This window comes from Ictidomys tridecemlineatus, chromosome 5, assembly GCF_052094955.1.
Source record: "Ictidomys tridecemlineatus isolate mIctTri1 chromosome 5, mIctTri1.hap1, whole genome shotgun sequence".
Classification (NCBI taxonomy): Eukaryota; Metazoa; Chordata; class Mammalia; order Rodentia; family Sciuridae; genus Ictidomys; species Ictidomys tridecemlineatus.
Genome location: NC_135481.1, coordinates 177857 through 194678, shown reverse-complemented (window position 1 = coordinate 194678; position 16822 = coordinate 177857).

The window sequence follows — 16822 nt, the reverse complement described above, 5'->3', positions numbered from 1 at the left end:
ATGAATGCTTCAACCTAAAAGAACGAAAATTGGTGATTCAAGTGGCAGTGGTGTACTGATCATTACATGCAAGTATCATCAAGATTGGGTCAAAAAATATTTGCTGAGATATCAGGAAACTCGTAGTTTTTTGGAAGCCTGTCCATCATTTCAATTAAAGTGTTTTTCGCCTGTTGCTGCTTAGGGGTACTTCAACAGAAAACAAACCATAGAAACAAAACTGAAAACTACTTTATTTTGTCAAGTTTCAAAGAGCTAGTATGAACCATGTTGGATTTAGAGTTCTATATTTACCTATATATATAGGAGAAAACAGAGTGAAACCTAAAAATTAAAACTGTTACTGCAAATGAACGCTTCAACCTAGAAGAACAAAAATTGGTGATCCAAGTGGGATTCTTGTACTGATCATTATATCCAAGTATCAACAAGATTGGGTCAAAAAATATTTGCTTAGATTTCAGGAAACTCGTAGTTTTTTGGAAGCTTGGCAACCCCTTTAGATGAATGTGTCTTTCGCCAGTCTCTGCTTAGGACTACTTCAAGAGGAAATCAACCATGATGAAAAAACGGAGAACTACTTTATTTTGTCAATTTTCAAAGAGCTACTACAAGCCATGTTGGATTTAGAGTTCCATATTCATCTATCTATATAGGAGAAAACAGAGTGAAACCTAAAAATTCAAACTGTTACTGCAAATGAATCCTTCAACCTAGAACGAAAATTGGTGAGCCAAGTGGGACTGGTGTACTGATCATTACTACCAAGTATGATCAAGATCTTGTGAAAAAACATGTGCTGAGATTTCAGGAAACTCATAGTTTTTTGGAAGCCTAGAAACCCTTTAAATGAAAGTGTTTTTCGACAGTCTATGCTTAGGGGTACTTCAAGAGGAAACAAACCATAGAGCCAAAACTGAGAATACTTTATCTTGTCAAGTTTCAAAGAGCTAGTATAAACCATGTTGGGTTTAGAGTTCTTTATTCACCTATCTATATAGGAGAAAACATAGTGAAACCTAAAAATTAAAATTGTTACTGCAAATGAACGCTTCAACCTAGAAGAACAAAAATTGGTGAGCCAAGTGAGATTCTTGTAATGATCATTACATCCAAGTATCATCAAGATTGGGTCAAAAAATATTTGCTGAGATTTCAGGAAACTTGTAGTTTTTCAAAAGCTTGGCAATCCGTTTTGACAAAAGTGTTTTTCGCCAGTCTCTGCTTAGGGCTACTTCAAGAGGAATCAAACCATAGATACAAAAGTAAGAACTACTTTATGTTGTAAAGTTTCAAAGAGCTACTACAAACCATGTAGGATTTAGAGTTCTATATTTATCTATTTATATAGGAAAAAAACAGAGTAAAACCTAAAAATTAAAACTGTTACTGCAAATGAACACTTTTACCTAGAAGAACGAAAATTGGTGAGCCAAGTGGGATTGGTGTACTGATCGTTACGTCCAAGTATCATCAAGATCTGGTGAAAAAATATTTGCTGAGATTTCAGAAAACTCGTAGTTTTTGGGAAGCTTGGCAACCCTTTTGATGAAAGTGTTTTTCGCCAGTCTCTGCTTAGGGCTACTTCAAGAGGAAACAAACCATAGTGAGATAATGGAGAATTACATTATTTTGTCATGTTTCATAGAGCTACTACAAACCTTGTTGGGTTTAGACTTCCATATTCATCAATCTATATAGGAGAAAACAGAGTGATACCTAAAAATTAAAACTGTTACTGCAAACGAACGCTTCAATCTAGAAGAACAAAAATTGGTGAGCCAAGAGGGATTTGTGTACTGATCATTACATCCAAGTATCATCAAATTGGGTGAAAAAATATGTGCTGAGATATCAGGAAACTTGTAGTTTTTGGAAGCCTGTCAACCATTTTAATGAAATTGTTTTTCGCCAGTCTCTGCTTAGGTGTACTTCAACAGGAAACAAACCATAGAGGCAAAATGGGGAACTACATTATCTTGTCAAGTTTCAAAGAGCTACTACCAAAACTGTTGGCTTTAGAGTTCAATATTTATCTATCTATATAGGAGCAAACAGAGTGAAAAATAAAAATTTAAACTGTTACTGCAAACGAGTGATTCAACCTAGAAGAACAAAAATTGGAGAGCCAATTGAGATTGGTGTACTGATCATTATATCCATGTATCATCAAGATCGGGTGAAAAAATATTAGCTGAGATTCAGAAAACTCGTAGTTGTTTGGAAACCTGGCTACCCCTATTGATGAATGTGTTTTTTGCCAGTCTCAGATTAGGGCTACTGCAAGAGAAAACAAACCATAGAGACAAAACTGAGAACTACTTTATGTTGTCAAGTTTCAAAGAGCTACTACAAACCATGTTGGATTTAGAGTTCCATATTCATCTATTTATATAGAAGAAAACCGACTGAAACATAAAAATTCAAACTGTAACTGCAAACGAACACTTCAAACAGGAAGAAAAAAAAATTGGTGAGCCAAGTGTAAATGGTTTACTGATCATTATAACCAAGAATCATAAACATTGGTAAAAAAGTGTTTGCTGGAATTTCAGAAAACTCATAGTATTTTTAAAACCTGTCTACACCTTTGATGGAAGTGTTTTTCACCAGTCTTTGCTAATTGGTGCTTCTAGAGGAAACAAAGCATAGAGATAAAACTGAGAATATTTTATCTTGTCAAGTTTCAAAGAGATACTATAAACCATGTTGGATTTAGAGTTCTATATTCACCTCTCTATATAGGAGAATACAGAGTGAAAAAAATTAAAACTTTTACTGCAAATGAACGATTAAACCTAGAAGAACAAAAATTGGTGAGCCAAGTGAAATTCTTGTACTGATCGTTACATCAAAGTATCATCAAAATTTAGTGAAAAAATATTGCTGAGATTTTAGGAAACTCATAGTTTTTTTGGAAGCTTGCCAACCCCTTTTGATGAAGGTATTTTTTGCCAGTCTGTGCTTAGGGCTATTTCAAGAAGAAGCAAACCATAGTGACAAAATGGAGAACTACTTTATTTTGTCAAGTTTCAAAGAGATACTACAAACCATGTTGGATATAGAGTTCCATATTCATCTATCTATATAGGAGTAAACAGAGTGAAACCTAAAAATTCAAACTGTTAAAGCAAACGAAGGCATCAACCTAGAAGAACGAAAATTGGTGTGCCAAGTGGGATTAGTGTACTGATCATTACAACCAAGTATCATCAAGATCCAGTGAAAAAACGTGATGAGATTTCAGGAAACTCGTAGTTTTATGGAAGCCTGGCAAACCTTTGGATGAAAGTGTTTTTCGCCAATCTCTACTTAAATGTACTTCAATAGAAAATGAACCAAACAGAAATAACTGAGAACTACTTTATATTATCAAATTTCAAAGAGCTAAAACAAACCAGGTTAAATTTAGAGTTCCATATTCATCTGTTTATACAGGAGAAAACAAAGTGAAACCTGAAAATTCAAACTGTAACTGCAAACAAACACTTCAACCTAGAAGAACAAAAATTGGTTAGATATGTGGGATTGGTGTATTGATCATTTCAACGAAGTATAATCAAGTTTGGTTAAAAAGTATTTGCGAGAATATCAGAAAACTCATAGTTTATTGGAAAACTTGCAACACCTTTAAATTAAAATGTTTTTTTGCCAGTTTCTGCTTAGGAGTATTTCAAGAGGAAACAAACCATAGAGACAAAATTGATAACTACTTTATCTTGTACCATCAAAGAGCTACTACAAACCCTGTTGGATTTAGAGTTCCATATTTATCTATCTATATAAGAGAAAACAGAGTGAAACCTAAATATTAAAATGGTTATGTAAACGAACGCTTCAACCTAGAAGAACATAAATTTGTGAGCCAAGTGGTATTAGTGTACTGATTATTACAATTAACTATCATCAAGATCGGGAGAAAAAATATGTGCTGAGATTTCAGGAAACTCATAGTTTTTTGGAAGCCTGGAAAACTTTTCAATGAAAGTGTTTTTTGCCAGTCTCCACTTAGGGGTACTTCAACAGGAAACAAACCATAGAGACAAAATTGGAAACTACTTTATCTTGTCTAGTTTCAAAGAGCTACTACAAAACATGTTGGATTTAGAATTCCATATTTATCTACCTATATAGGAGAAAACAGAGTGAAACCTAAAAATTGAAACTCTTACTGCAAACAAACGTTTCAACCTAGAAGAAAAAAATTGGTGAGCCAAGTGGGATTGGTGTACTGATCATTAAAAACAAGTATAATCAAGATTGAGGGAAAAAATATTGGCAGAGATTTCAAAAATCTCAGATATTGGAAGCTTGGCAACGCCTTTCGATTAAAGTGTTTTTCGCCAGTCTATGCTTAGGGCTACTTCAAGGGGAAACAAATCATAGAGGAAAAACAGAGAACTAAATTATTTTGTCAAATTTCAAAGAGCTACTACAAACCATGTGAGATTTAGAGTTCCATATTACTCTATTAAATAGGAGAAAACAGAGTGAAACCTAAAAATTCAAACTGTTACTGCAAATGAACGCTTCAGCCTAGAATAATGAAAATTGGTGAGCCAAGTTTGATTGGTATACTGATCATTACAACAAAGTATCATCACGATTGGTGAAAAAGTATTTGTGGAGTATTGAGAAAACTCAACAAGCTACTAGAAAGCATCTTGGATTTAGAATTCCATATTCATCTATCTATATAGGAGAAAACAGAGTGAAACCTAAAAATTCAAACTCTTAATGCAAACGAACTCTTCAACATAGAAGAATGAAAATTGGTGAGCCAAGAGGGACTGGTAAACTTTTCATTACAACCAAGTATCATCACGATTGGGTGAAAAATATTTGCTGAGATTTGAGGAAACTCGTAGTTTCCTGGAACTTTGGCAACCCCTTTCCATGAAAGGGTTTTTCGCTAGTCTCTGCTTGGGGCTACTTCAAGAAGAAACAAACCATAGTGACAAACTGAGAACTACTTTATTTTTTAAAGTTTCAAACCCTGTTGAATTTAGAGTTCCAAATTGATCTATTTATATAGGAGAAAACAGAGTGAAATCTATAAATTCAAATTGTTACTGCAAATGAACGTTTCAACCTAGAAGAACGGAAATTGGTGAGCCAAGTAGGATTTGTGTACTGATCATTACAACCAAGTATCATCAAGTTTGGTGAAAATGTATTTGCAGAGATTTCAGAAAACTCATAGATTTTGGGAATCTTGTCAATCCCTTTTGATTAAAGTGTTTTTCACCAGTGTCTACTTAGGGCTACCTCAAGAGGAAAAGACCATAGAGAAAAAACTGAGAACTACTTTATTCTGTCAAGTTTCAAAGAGCTACTACAAACCATGTTGGATTTAGAGTTCCATATTCATCAGTTTGAATTTTTAGTTTTCACTCTGTTTTCTTGTATATAGATAGATGAATATGGAACTCTAAATTCAACAAGGTTTGTAGTAGCTCTTTGAAACTTGAAAAGATAAAATAGTTCATAGTTTTGTCTTTAAGGGTGTTTCTTGTAAGTACCCCTAAGAAGAGACTGACAAAAAACACTTTCATCGAATGGGTTCACAGTCTTCCAAAATACAAGGAGATTTCTGAAATCTTCGCAAATACTTTTTCACCAATCTTGATGATACTTGGATGTAATGATAAGTACACCAATCTCACTTGCCCCACCAATTTCCGTTCTTCTAGTTTGAAGCGTTCGTTTGCAGTAACAGTTTGAATTTTTAGGTTTCACTCTGTTCTCTCATATATAGATAGATGAATATGGAACTCTAATGCAACATGGTTTGTAGTAGCTCTTTGAAACATAACAAGATAAAGTATTTCTTAGTTTTGTCTTAATGGTTTGTCTCCTCTTGAAGTAGCCCTAAGCAAGACTTTCATCAAAAGGTGTTAAAATATTTCAAAAAAACTACAAGTTTTCTGAAATTGCCACAAATACTTTTTCACCAATCTTGAAGACACCTGTTTTTAATGATCAGTACACCAATCCCACTTGGCTCACCAATTTTTGTTCTTCTAGGTTGAAGAGTTCGTTTGCAGTAACAGTTTGAATATTTAGGTTTCTCTCTGTTTTCTCCTATATAAATAGATGAATATGGAACTCTAAATCCAACATGGTTTGTAGTAGCTCTTTGAAACTTGAAGAAATAATGTAGTTCTCCATTTTGTCTCTATGGTTTGTTTTGTCTTAAAGTAGGCCTAAGCAGAGACTGGCGAAAATCACTTTCATCAAAAGGGGCTGCCAAACTTCCAAAAAACAATGAATTTTCTGAAATCTTCACAAATACTTATTCACCAATCTTAATGATACTTGCTTTTAATTATGAGTACACCAACTCCACTTGGCTCACCAACTTTTGTTCTTCTAGGTTGACGCGTTCGTTTGCAGTAACAGTTTGAAATTTTACGTTTCACTCTGTTTTCTCCTGTAAAGATAGATGAATATGGAACTCTAAATACAACATGGTTTGTAGTACATCCTTGAAATTTGACAACGTAAACTAGTTCTGAGTTTTGTCTCTATGATTTGTTTCCTGTTGAAGTACCCCTAAGCAGAGACTCGTGATAAACACTTTCATTGAAAGGGTTGCCAGGTTTCCAAAAAACGACGAGTTTCCTGAAATGTCAGCACATATTTTTTCACCTGATCTTCATGGTACTTGGTTGTAATGATCAGTTCACGAATCCCACTTGTCTCACCAATTTTCGTTCTTCTAGATTGAAGCGTTCGTTTTCAGTAACAGTTTGAATTTTTAGGTTTCACTCTGTTTTATCCTATATAGATAGATGAATATGGAACTATAAATCCAACACGATTTGTAGTAGCTCTTTGAAATTTTACAAGATAAAGTAGTTCTCAGTTTTGTCTCCATGGTTTGTTCTCTTTTGAAGTAGCCCTAAGCAAAGACTGGCAAAAAACACCGAGCAGTAACTGGCGAGAAACACTTTCATTGAAAGGGGTTGCCAAGTTTCCAAAGAATTAAGAGTTTCCTGAAATCCCAGCAAATATTTTGTCTCCCAAACTTGATGATACTTTCAGGTATTGATCAGTATGCTAAGCCCACTTGGATGCCCAAATTTCATTCTTCTATGTTGAAGCATTCGTTTCCAGTAACAGTTTGAATTTTTAGGATTCACTCTCTTTTCTCCTATATTGATAGATGTAGTTGGAACTCTAAATCAAACACGGTTTGTGCTAGCTTCTTGAAACTTGACTCAATTAAGTAGATTCAAGTTTTATCTCTATGTTTTGTTTCCTCTTGATGTAGCCCTAAGCAATGACTGGAGAGAAACACTTCCATTGAAATTGATTGCCAAGCTTCCAAAGAATTACTAGTTTCCTGAAATCCCAGCAAATATTTTTTTCCCAAACTTGATAATACTTTCAGGTAATTATAAGTACACTAATCCCACTCTGCTGCCTAAATTTTGTTTTTCAATGTTGAAGCGTTCATTTCCAGTAACAGTTTGAATTTTTAGGTTTTTTTGTTTGGGGATGTGGCTAAATTGGTAGTGCGCTCGCCTGGCATGCGTGTGGCCCAGGTTCGATCCTCAGGCCTGGGTATACTCGAGGCTGGATCCTCAGTATGACATACAAACAAAGATGTTTTGTCTGCCAAAATAACTAAAAAAGATATTAAAAAGAAAATTCTCTCTTTTTCACAAATCTTGATGGTACTTGGTTTTAATGATCAGTACACCAATCCTACTTGCCTTACCAATTTTTGTTCTAGTTTGAAGGGTTCATTTGAAGTAACAGTTTGAATATTAAGGCTCCACTCTGTTTTCTCCTATATAGATAGATGAATATGGAAATCTAAAACCAAAATGGTTTATAGTAGCTTTTTGAAACTTGGCAAAATAAAGTAGTTCTTTTTTTTGTCTCTATGGTTTGTTTTCTCTGGAAGTAACCCTAAGCATAGACTGGCGAAAAACACTTTCAATGAAAGTGTTTGCCAAGCTTCCAAAAAACTACGAGTTTTCTGAAATCTCAGCAAATGTTTTTTCACCTGAGCTTGAACATATTTGAATGTAATAATCATTACACCAATCCCACTTGGCTCACCAATTCTCGTTCTTCTAGGTTTAAGCGTTAGTTTGCAGTAACAGTTTGAATTTTTAGGTTTCACTCTGTTTTCTCCTATATAGATAGATGAATATGGAACTCTAAATCCAACATAGTTTGAAGTAGCTCTTTGAAACTTGACAAAATAAAGTAATTCTCAGTTTTGTCTCTATGTTTTTTTTTCTTGAAGTAGCCCTAAGAAACAGTGTCGAAAAACAATTTCATCGAAAAGGCTTGACAGGTTTCCAAAAAACTACGAGTTTTCAGAAATCTCCGCAAATACTTATTCAGCAATCTTGATGATACTTGGTTGTAATGATCAGTACACCAATCCCACTTGCCTCACCAATTTTTGTTCTAGTTTGAAGCGTTCATTTGCAGTAACAGTTTGAATTTTAAGGTTCCACTCTGTTTTCTCATATATAGATAGATGAATATGGAAATCTAAATCCAAAATGGTTTGTAGTAGCTTTTTGAAACTTGACAAAATAAAGTAGTTCTCCATTTTGTCTCTATGGTTTGTTCTCTCTTGAAATAGCCCTAAGCATAGACTGGTGAAAAACTTTTTCATTGAAAGTGTTTGCCAATCTTCCAAAAAACTACGAGTTTTCTGAAATCTCAGCAAATGTTTTTTCACCTGAGCTTGAACGTATTTGAATGTAATAATCATTACACCAATCCCACTTGGCTCACCAATTCTCGTTCTTTTAGGTTGAAGCGTTTGTTTGAGGTAACAGTTTGAATTTTTAGGTTTCACTGTGTTTTCTCCTATACAGATAGATGAATATGGAACTCTAAATCCAACATGGTTTGTAGTAGCTCTTTGAAATTTGACAGGATAAATTAGTTCAATTTTTTTCTCTATGGTTTGTTTCCTCTTGAAGTAGCCCTAAGCAGAGACTGGTGAAAAATACTTTCATCGAAAGGGATTGCCAAGCTTCCCAAAATCTATGAGTTTTCTGAAATCTCCGCAAATACTTTTTAACAATCTTCATGATACTTGGTTGTAATGATCAGTACACCAATCCCACTGGGCTCACCATTTTTTGTTCTTCTAGGTTGAACTGTTCGTTTCCAGTAACAGTTTGAATTTTTTTGATTCACTCTGTGCTCTCCTATATATATATATATATATATATATATATATATATATATATATATATATATATATATATATATATATATATATGAATATAAAAATCTAAACACAACAGGGTTTGTAGTAGCTCTTTGAAATTTGAAAAGATAAAGTTGTTCTCAGTTTTTTCTCTATGGTTTGTTTTCTGTTGAATTACCCCTAAGCAGAGACTGGGGAAAAACTCTTTCATCGAAAAACGTTGCCAGCCTTCCAAAAAACTATGAGTTTCCTGAAATCTCAGCACATATTTTGTCACCTGATCTTGATGATAATTGGAAGTAATCATCAGTACACTAATGCCACTGGGCTCACCAATTTTTGTTCTTCTAGGTTGAAGCATTCGTTTGCAGTAACAGTTTGAAATTTTAAGTTTCACTCCGTTTTTCCTTATATATATATAGATGAATATGGAACTCTAAATCCAAAAGGACTTGTAGTAGCTCTTTGAAACTTGACAAGATATAGTAGTTCTCAGTATTCTCTCTATGGTTTGTTTCCTGTTGAAGTACTCTTAAGCAGAGACTGGTGAAAAACACTTTCATTGAAAGGTTTGTCAGGCTTCCAAAAAACTACAAGTTTCCTGAAACCTCAGCACATATTTTTTCTCCTGATTTTGATGATACTTAATTGTAATTATCAGTTCACTAATCCCACTTGGCTCCCAAATTTACGTTCTTCTAGGTTGAAGCGTTCGTTTGCAGTAACAGTTTAATTTTTGAGGTTTCACTCTGGTTTTTCCTATATAGATAGATGAATATGGAACTCTAAATACAACATGGTTTGTAGTAGCTCTTTGAAACTTGACAAAATAAAGTAGTTCTCAGTTTTGTCTCTATGTTTTGTTTCCTCTTGAATTAGCCCTAAGCAGAGACTGGTGAAAAACACTTTCATCGAAAGGGGTTGTCAAGCTTCCAATATCTACGAGTTTTGTGACATCTCCGCAAATACTTTTTCACCAGTCTTGATGATACTGCTTTGTAATGATCAGTACACCAATCCCACTTCACTCACCAATTTTCGTTCTTCTAAGTTGAAGCGTTCATTTGCAGTAACAGTTTGAATTTTTAAGTTTCACTCTGTTTTCTCCTATATAGATACATGAATATGGAACTCAAAATCCAACATGGTTTCTAGTAGCTCTTTGAAACTTGACAAAGTAAAGTAGTTCTCCTTTTTGTCTCTATGGTTTGTTTCCTCTTGAAGTAGCCCTAAGCAGAGATTTCAGAAAAATCATTGTTTTTTGGAAGCGTGGCAACTCTTTCGATGAAACTGTTTTTCGCCATTCTCTGCTTAGGTGTACTACAACGGGAAACAATCCATATAGAAAAAACTGACAACTACGTTATCTTGTCAAGTTTCAAAAAGCTATTAAAAACCCTGTTGAATTTAGACTTCCATTTTTATCTATGTATATAAAAGAAAACAGAGTGAATCCTAAATAATGAAACTGTTACTGCAAAGAACTCTTCAAACTAAAAGAATGAAAATTGCTGAGATAAGTGAGATTGGTGTAGTGATATTAAAACCAAGAATCATCAAAATCGGGTGAAAAATTTTGTGCTGAGATTTCAGGAAACTCGTAATTTTTTGGAAGACTGGCAACCATTTCATTGAAAGTGTTTTTCAGCAATCTCTGCTAGGGGTACTTCAAGAGAAAACAAACCATAGAAACAAAACAAAAAACTACTTTATTTTGACAAGTTTCAAAGAGCTACTACAAACCATTCTGAATTAAGAGTATTATATTCATCAATCTATATAGGAGAGAACAGAGTAAAACCTAAAAATTTAAATGTTACTTCAAAGGAACGCCTCAACCTAGAAGAACGAAAATTGGTGAGCCAAGTGTGATTGTTGGTCTGATCATCACATCCAAGTATCATCAAGATCGGGTAAAATGAAAGTGTTATTCACCAGTCTATGCTACGTGCTACATCAATAAGAAACAAACCATAGAGATAGAACTTGGAATTACTTTATTTGTTCAAGTTTCAAAGAGGTAGCACAAACAGTGTTTGACTAGAGTTCCAACTACAGGTATCAATATAGGAGAAAACAAAGTGAAACCTAAAAATTTAAACTGTTACTGCAAACGAATGGTTTTACCTAGAAGAACCAAATTTGATGAGCTAAGTGAGACCGGTGTACTGATCATTACCTGAAAGTATCATCAAGATTGGGTTAAAATATGTTTGCTGACATTTCAGGAAACTCGTAGTTTTAAGGAAGCTTGGCAACCCCTCTCAAAGAAAGTGGTTTTCGCCACTCAGCTTAGGGCTACATCAATAGGAAACAAACCATAGAGATAGATCATGGAACTACTTTGTTGTACCAAGTTTCAAAGATCTAGCACAAACCGTGTTTTATTTAAAGTTCCAAATATATGTATCCATAGAGGAGTAAACAGAGTGAAACATAAAAATAAAAATGGTTACCTCAAAGGAAGGTTTAACCTAGAAGAACGGAATTTCGTGAGCCAAGTGAGATTGGTATACTGATCATTAACTGAAATTATCATCATGATTGGGTGAAAAAATGTTTTCTGAGATTTTAAGAAACTCGTATTATTTTTGAAGCTTGGCAATCCCTTTCTTTTTTTTTTTTTTTTGGGATTGGCTTACTTTACTTAGCATTACATTCTTCAACTCCATCCTTTTACCTGCAAATGCCATAATTTTATTCTCTTTTAATGCTGAGTAATATTTCATTGTGTATATATACCAAAGTTTCCCTATCCATTTATCTAATGAAGGGCATCTGGGTTGGTTCCACAATTTAGCTATTGTGAATTGTGCTCCTATACACATTGATGTGGCTGTGCCCCCTTGTAGTATGCTGTTTTTAAGTCCTTTAGGTATAGACCAAGGAGCAGAATAGCTGGGTCAAATGGTGATTCCATTCCAAGTTTTCCAAGGAATCTCCACACTGCTTTCCAGATTGGCTGCACCAATTTGCAGTCCCACCAGCAATAAATAAGTGTGCCTTTTCCCCCATATCTTCACCAACCCTTATTGTTGTTTGTATTCTTTTTTTAAATTTTTTATTTTTATTGATTGTTCAAAACATTACAGAGCTCAAGACATATCATCTTTCATACATTCGACTCAATTGGGTTTTGAACTCCCCAAATACATACTACAGACTCACTTCTGTTACATACTCACATTTTTACATAATGGCATATTAGTGACTGTTGTATTCTGCTACCTTTCCTATCCCCTACTATCCCCCCTCCCCTCCCCTCCCCTCCCATCTTCCCTCTCTACCTCCTCTGCTGTTGTTCAATTCTCTCCCCCCTTTTTTTCCCCCCACCCCCTTGCCCCTCATAACCTCTTATAATTTTGTGTATCACTGAAGGTCTCCTACCATTTCCATATGTTTTCCCTTCTCTCTTCCTTTCTCTCCCCCCATTCGTCTTAGTTTACTGTTCGTCTTTTCCTCATGCTCTTCCTTCCTTTTCTATTCTTAGTGGCTCTCTTTATATCAAAGAAGACATTTGACATTTGTTTTTTAGGGCTTGGCTAGCTTCACTTAGCATAATCTGCTCTAATGCCATCCATTTCCCTGCAAATTCTATGATTTTGTCGTTTCTTAGTGCTGCATAATACTCCATTGTGTATAGCTGCCACAATTTTTTTATCCACTCATCTATTGAAGGGCATCTAGGTTGGTTCCACAGTCTAGCTATTGTGAATTGTGCTGCTATAATCATTGATGTGGCCGTATCCGTATAGTGTGCTCTTTTAAGGTCCTCAGGGAATAGTCCAAGAAGGGCAATAGCTGGGTCAAATGGTGGGTCCATTCCCAGCTTTCCCAGGAATCTCCATACTGCTTTCCAAATTGGCCTCACCAGTTTGCAGTCACACCAGCAGTGAACAAGTGTGCCCTTTTCCCCACATCCTCGCCAACACTTATTGTTGTTTGACTTCATAATGGCTGCCAATCTTACAGGAGTGAAATGGTATCTTAGGGTGGTTTTGATTTGCATTTCTCTGATTGCTAGAGATGGTGAGCATTTTTCCATGTGCTTGTGGATTGATTGTATGTCCTCCTCTGAGAAGTGTCTGTTCAGGTCCTTGGCCCATTTGTTGATTGGATTATTTGTTATCTTATTGTTTAATTTTTTGAGTTCTTTGTACATTCTGGATATTAGGGCTCTATCTGAGGTGTGAGGGGTAAAAATTTGTTCCCAGGATGTAGGCTCTCTATTTACCTCTTTTACTGTTTCTCTTGCTGAGAAAAAACTTTTTAGTTTAAGTAGGTCCCATTTATTTATTCTTGTCATTAACTCTTGGGCTACGGGCGTTCTATTAAGGAATTTGGAGCCCGACCCCACAATATGTAGATCGTAGCCAACTTTTCCTTCTATCAGACGCAGTGTCTCTGTTTTTATATCTAGCTCCTTGATCCATTTTGAGTTAACTTTTGTGGCTGGCGAGAGAAAGGGATTCAATTTCATTTTGTTGCATATGAATTTCCAATTTTCCCAGCACCATTTGTTGAAGATGCTATCCTTCCTCCATTGCATGTTTTTAGCCCCTTTATCAAATATAAGATAGTTGTAACTTTGTGGATTAGTCTCTGTGTCCTCTATTCTGTACCATAGGTCCACCTGCCTGTTTTGGTACCAGTACCATGCTGTTTTTGTTACTATTGCTTTGTAGTACAGTTTGAGCTCTGGTATCGCTATACCTCCAGATTCACACTTCCTGCTTAGAATTGCTTTTGCTATTCTGGGTCTTTTGTTTTTCCATATGAATTTCATTATTGCTTTATCTATTTCTACAAGAAATGTCTTTGGGATTCTGATTGGCATCGCATTAAACCTGTAGAGAACTTTGGGTAATATTGCCATTTTGATGATGTTAGTTCTGCCTATCCATGAACAGGGTACATTTTTCCATCTTCTGAGATCTTCTTCTATCTCTCTCTTTAGGGTTTTGTAGTTTTCATTGTATAAATCTTTCACCTCTTTTGTTAGGTTGATTCCCAAGTATCTTATTTTCTTTGAGGATATTGTGAATGGAGTGGTTTTCCTTATTTCCATTTCAGAGGTTTTGTTGCTGATATACAGGAATGCCTTTGATTTGTGCGTGTTGATTTTATATCCTGCCACTTTGCTGAATTCATTTATTAACTCTAGCAGCTTCTTTGTAGATCCTTTTGGGTCTGTTAAGTAAATTATCATGTCATCTGCAAATAGCGATAATTTAATTTCTTTTTTTCCTATTTTTATGCCTTTAATTTCTTTTGTCTGTCTAATTGCTCTGGCTAGTACTTCGAGAACTAAATTGAATAGAAGTGGTGATAGAGGACATCCCTGTCTTGTTCCAGATTTTAGAGGGAATGCCTTCAGTTTTTCTCCGTTTAGGATGATGCTAGCCTGAGGTTTAGCATATATAGCTTTTACAATGTTGAGGTAAGTTCCTGATATCCCTAGTTTTTCTAATGTTTTGAACATAAAGGGATGTTGTATTTTGTCAAATGCTTTTTCTGCATCTATCGAGATGATCATATGGTTCTTGTCTTTAAGCCTATTGATGTTGTGAATAGCATGTATTGATTTCCGTATATTGAACCAGCCTTGCATCCCAGGGATGAATCCTACTTGATCATGGTGCACAAGTTTTCTGATATGTTTTTGTATTTGATTCGCCAGAATTTTATTGAGAATTTTTGCATCTAAGTTCATTAGAGATATTGGTCTGTAGTTTTCTTTCTTTGAAGTGTCTTTGTCTGGTTTTGGGATCAGGGTGATGTTGGCCTCATAGAATGAATTTGGAAGAGCTCCTTCTTTTTCTATTTCTTGAAATAGTTTGAAAAGTATTGGTATTAGTTCTTCTTTGAAGGTTTTGTAGAACTCCACTGTATACCCATCAGGTCCAGGGCTTTTCTTGGTTGGTAGTCTTTTGATGGCTTCTTCTATTTCTTCCTTTGTTATTGGTCTGTTTAAATTGTGTGTGTCTTCCTGTCTCAATCTGGGCAAATCATATGCCTTAAGAAATTTATCGATATCCTCGCTATCTTCTATTTTATTAGAATATAGGGTTTCAAAATACTTTCTAATTATCTTCTGTATTTCTGTAGTGTCGGTTGTGATATTGCCTTTTTCATCCCATATATTAGTAATTTGAGTTCTCTCTCTTCTTCTTTTTGTTAGCATAGCTAAGGGCTTGTCTATCTTATTTATTTTTTCAAAGAACCAACTTTTAGTTTTATCAATTTTTTCAATGGTTTTTTTTGTTTCAATTTCGTTTATTTCTGCTCTAATTTTAATTATTTCTTGTCTTCTACTACAATTGCTGTTGTTTTGTTCTTCCTTTTCTAGGTTTTTGAGGTGTAGTGTGAGTTCATTTATTTGTTGGTTTTTTCTTTTTTTGATGAAAGAACTCCAGGATATGAATTTCCCTCTTAAAACTGCTTTCATTGTGTCCCATAGATTCCGGTATGTTGTGTCTGTATTATCATTTGACTCTAAGAATTTTTTTATCTCTTCCTTTATGTCTTCTGTAACCCATTGATCATTCAATAACATATTGTTCATTTTCCATGTGGTGTAGGATTTCTCCTTCCTTTTTTTATCATTGATTTCCAATTTCATTCCATTATGGTCAGATATGGTGCATGGTATTATCTCCACACTTTTATATTTACTAAGATTTGCCTTATGGCATAATATATGGTCTATTTTTGAGTAGGATCCATGTGCTGCTGAGAAGAACGTGTATCCACATGATGATGGTTGGTATATTCTATATATGTCAGTTAGGTCTAGGTTATTGATTGTGCTGTTGAGTTCTATAGTTTCTTTATTCAGTTTTTGTCTAGAGGATCTGTGTAATGGCGAGAGCGGTGTGTTGAAGTCACCCATAATTATTGTGTTATGGTCTATTTGACTCTTGAACTTGAGGAGCGTTTGTTTTATGTAGATTGCAGCTCCATTGTTTGGTGCATACAAATTGATAATTGTTATGTCTTGTTGGTGGATGGTCCCTTTTAACAGTATATAGTGTCCTTCTTTATCCTTCTTAATTAACTTAGGTTTGAAGTTGATTTTATTTGATATGAGTATGGCCACTCCTGCTTGCTTCCGAGGGCCATGTGAGTGGTATGATTTTTCCCAACCTTTTACCTTCAGCCTGTGTATGTCTTTTCCTATCATATGAGTCTCCTGAAGGCAGCATATTGTTGGATTTGTTTTTTTGATCCAGGTTGCTAGCCTATGTCTCTTGATTGGTGAGTTTAGGCCATTAACATTTAAAGTTACAATTGAGATATGATTTGTACTTCCAGTCATGCTTCTTTATTTATTTATTTTAGTTTGGCTAGTTTTACTTTTTTTGGTTATTTTCCTCCTCCTTTACTGAGATACCTCTTGTTGTTAGTTTTGGGCACTATTTTTCAATTCCTCTTCTTGTAGTATATTGCTCAGAATGCTTTGCAGTACTGGTTTTCTTGCTGCAAATTCTTTTAGCTTTTGTTTATCGTGAAAGATTTTAATTTCGTTGTCAAATCTGAAGCTCAGTTTTGCTGGATACAGTATTCTTGGTTGAAATCCATTATTTTTCAGCGTTTGAAATACATTGTTCCAGGATCTTCTCGCTTTCAAAG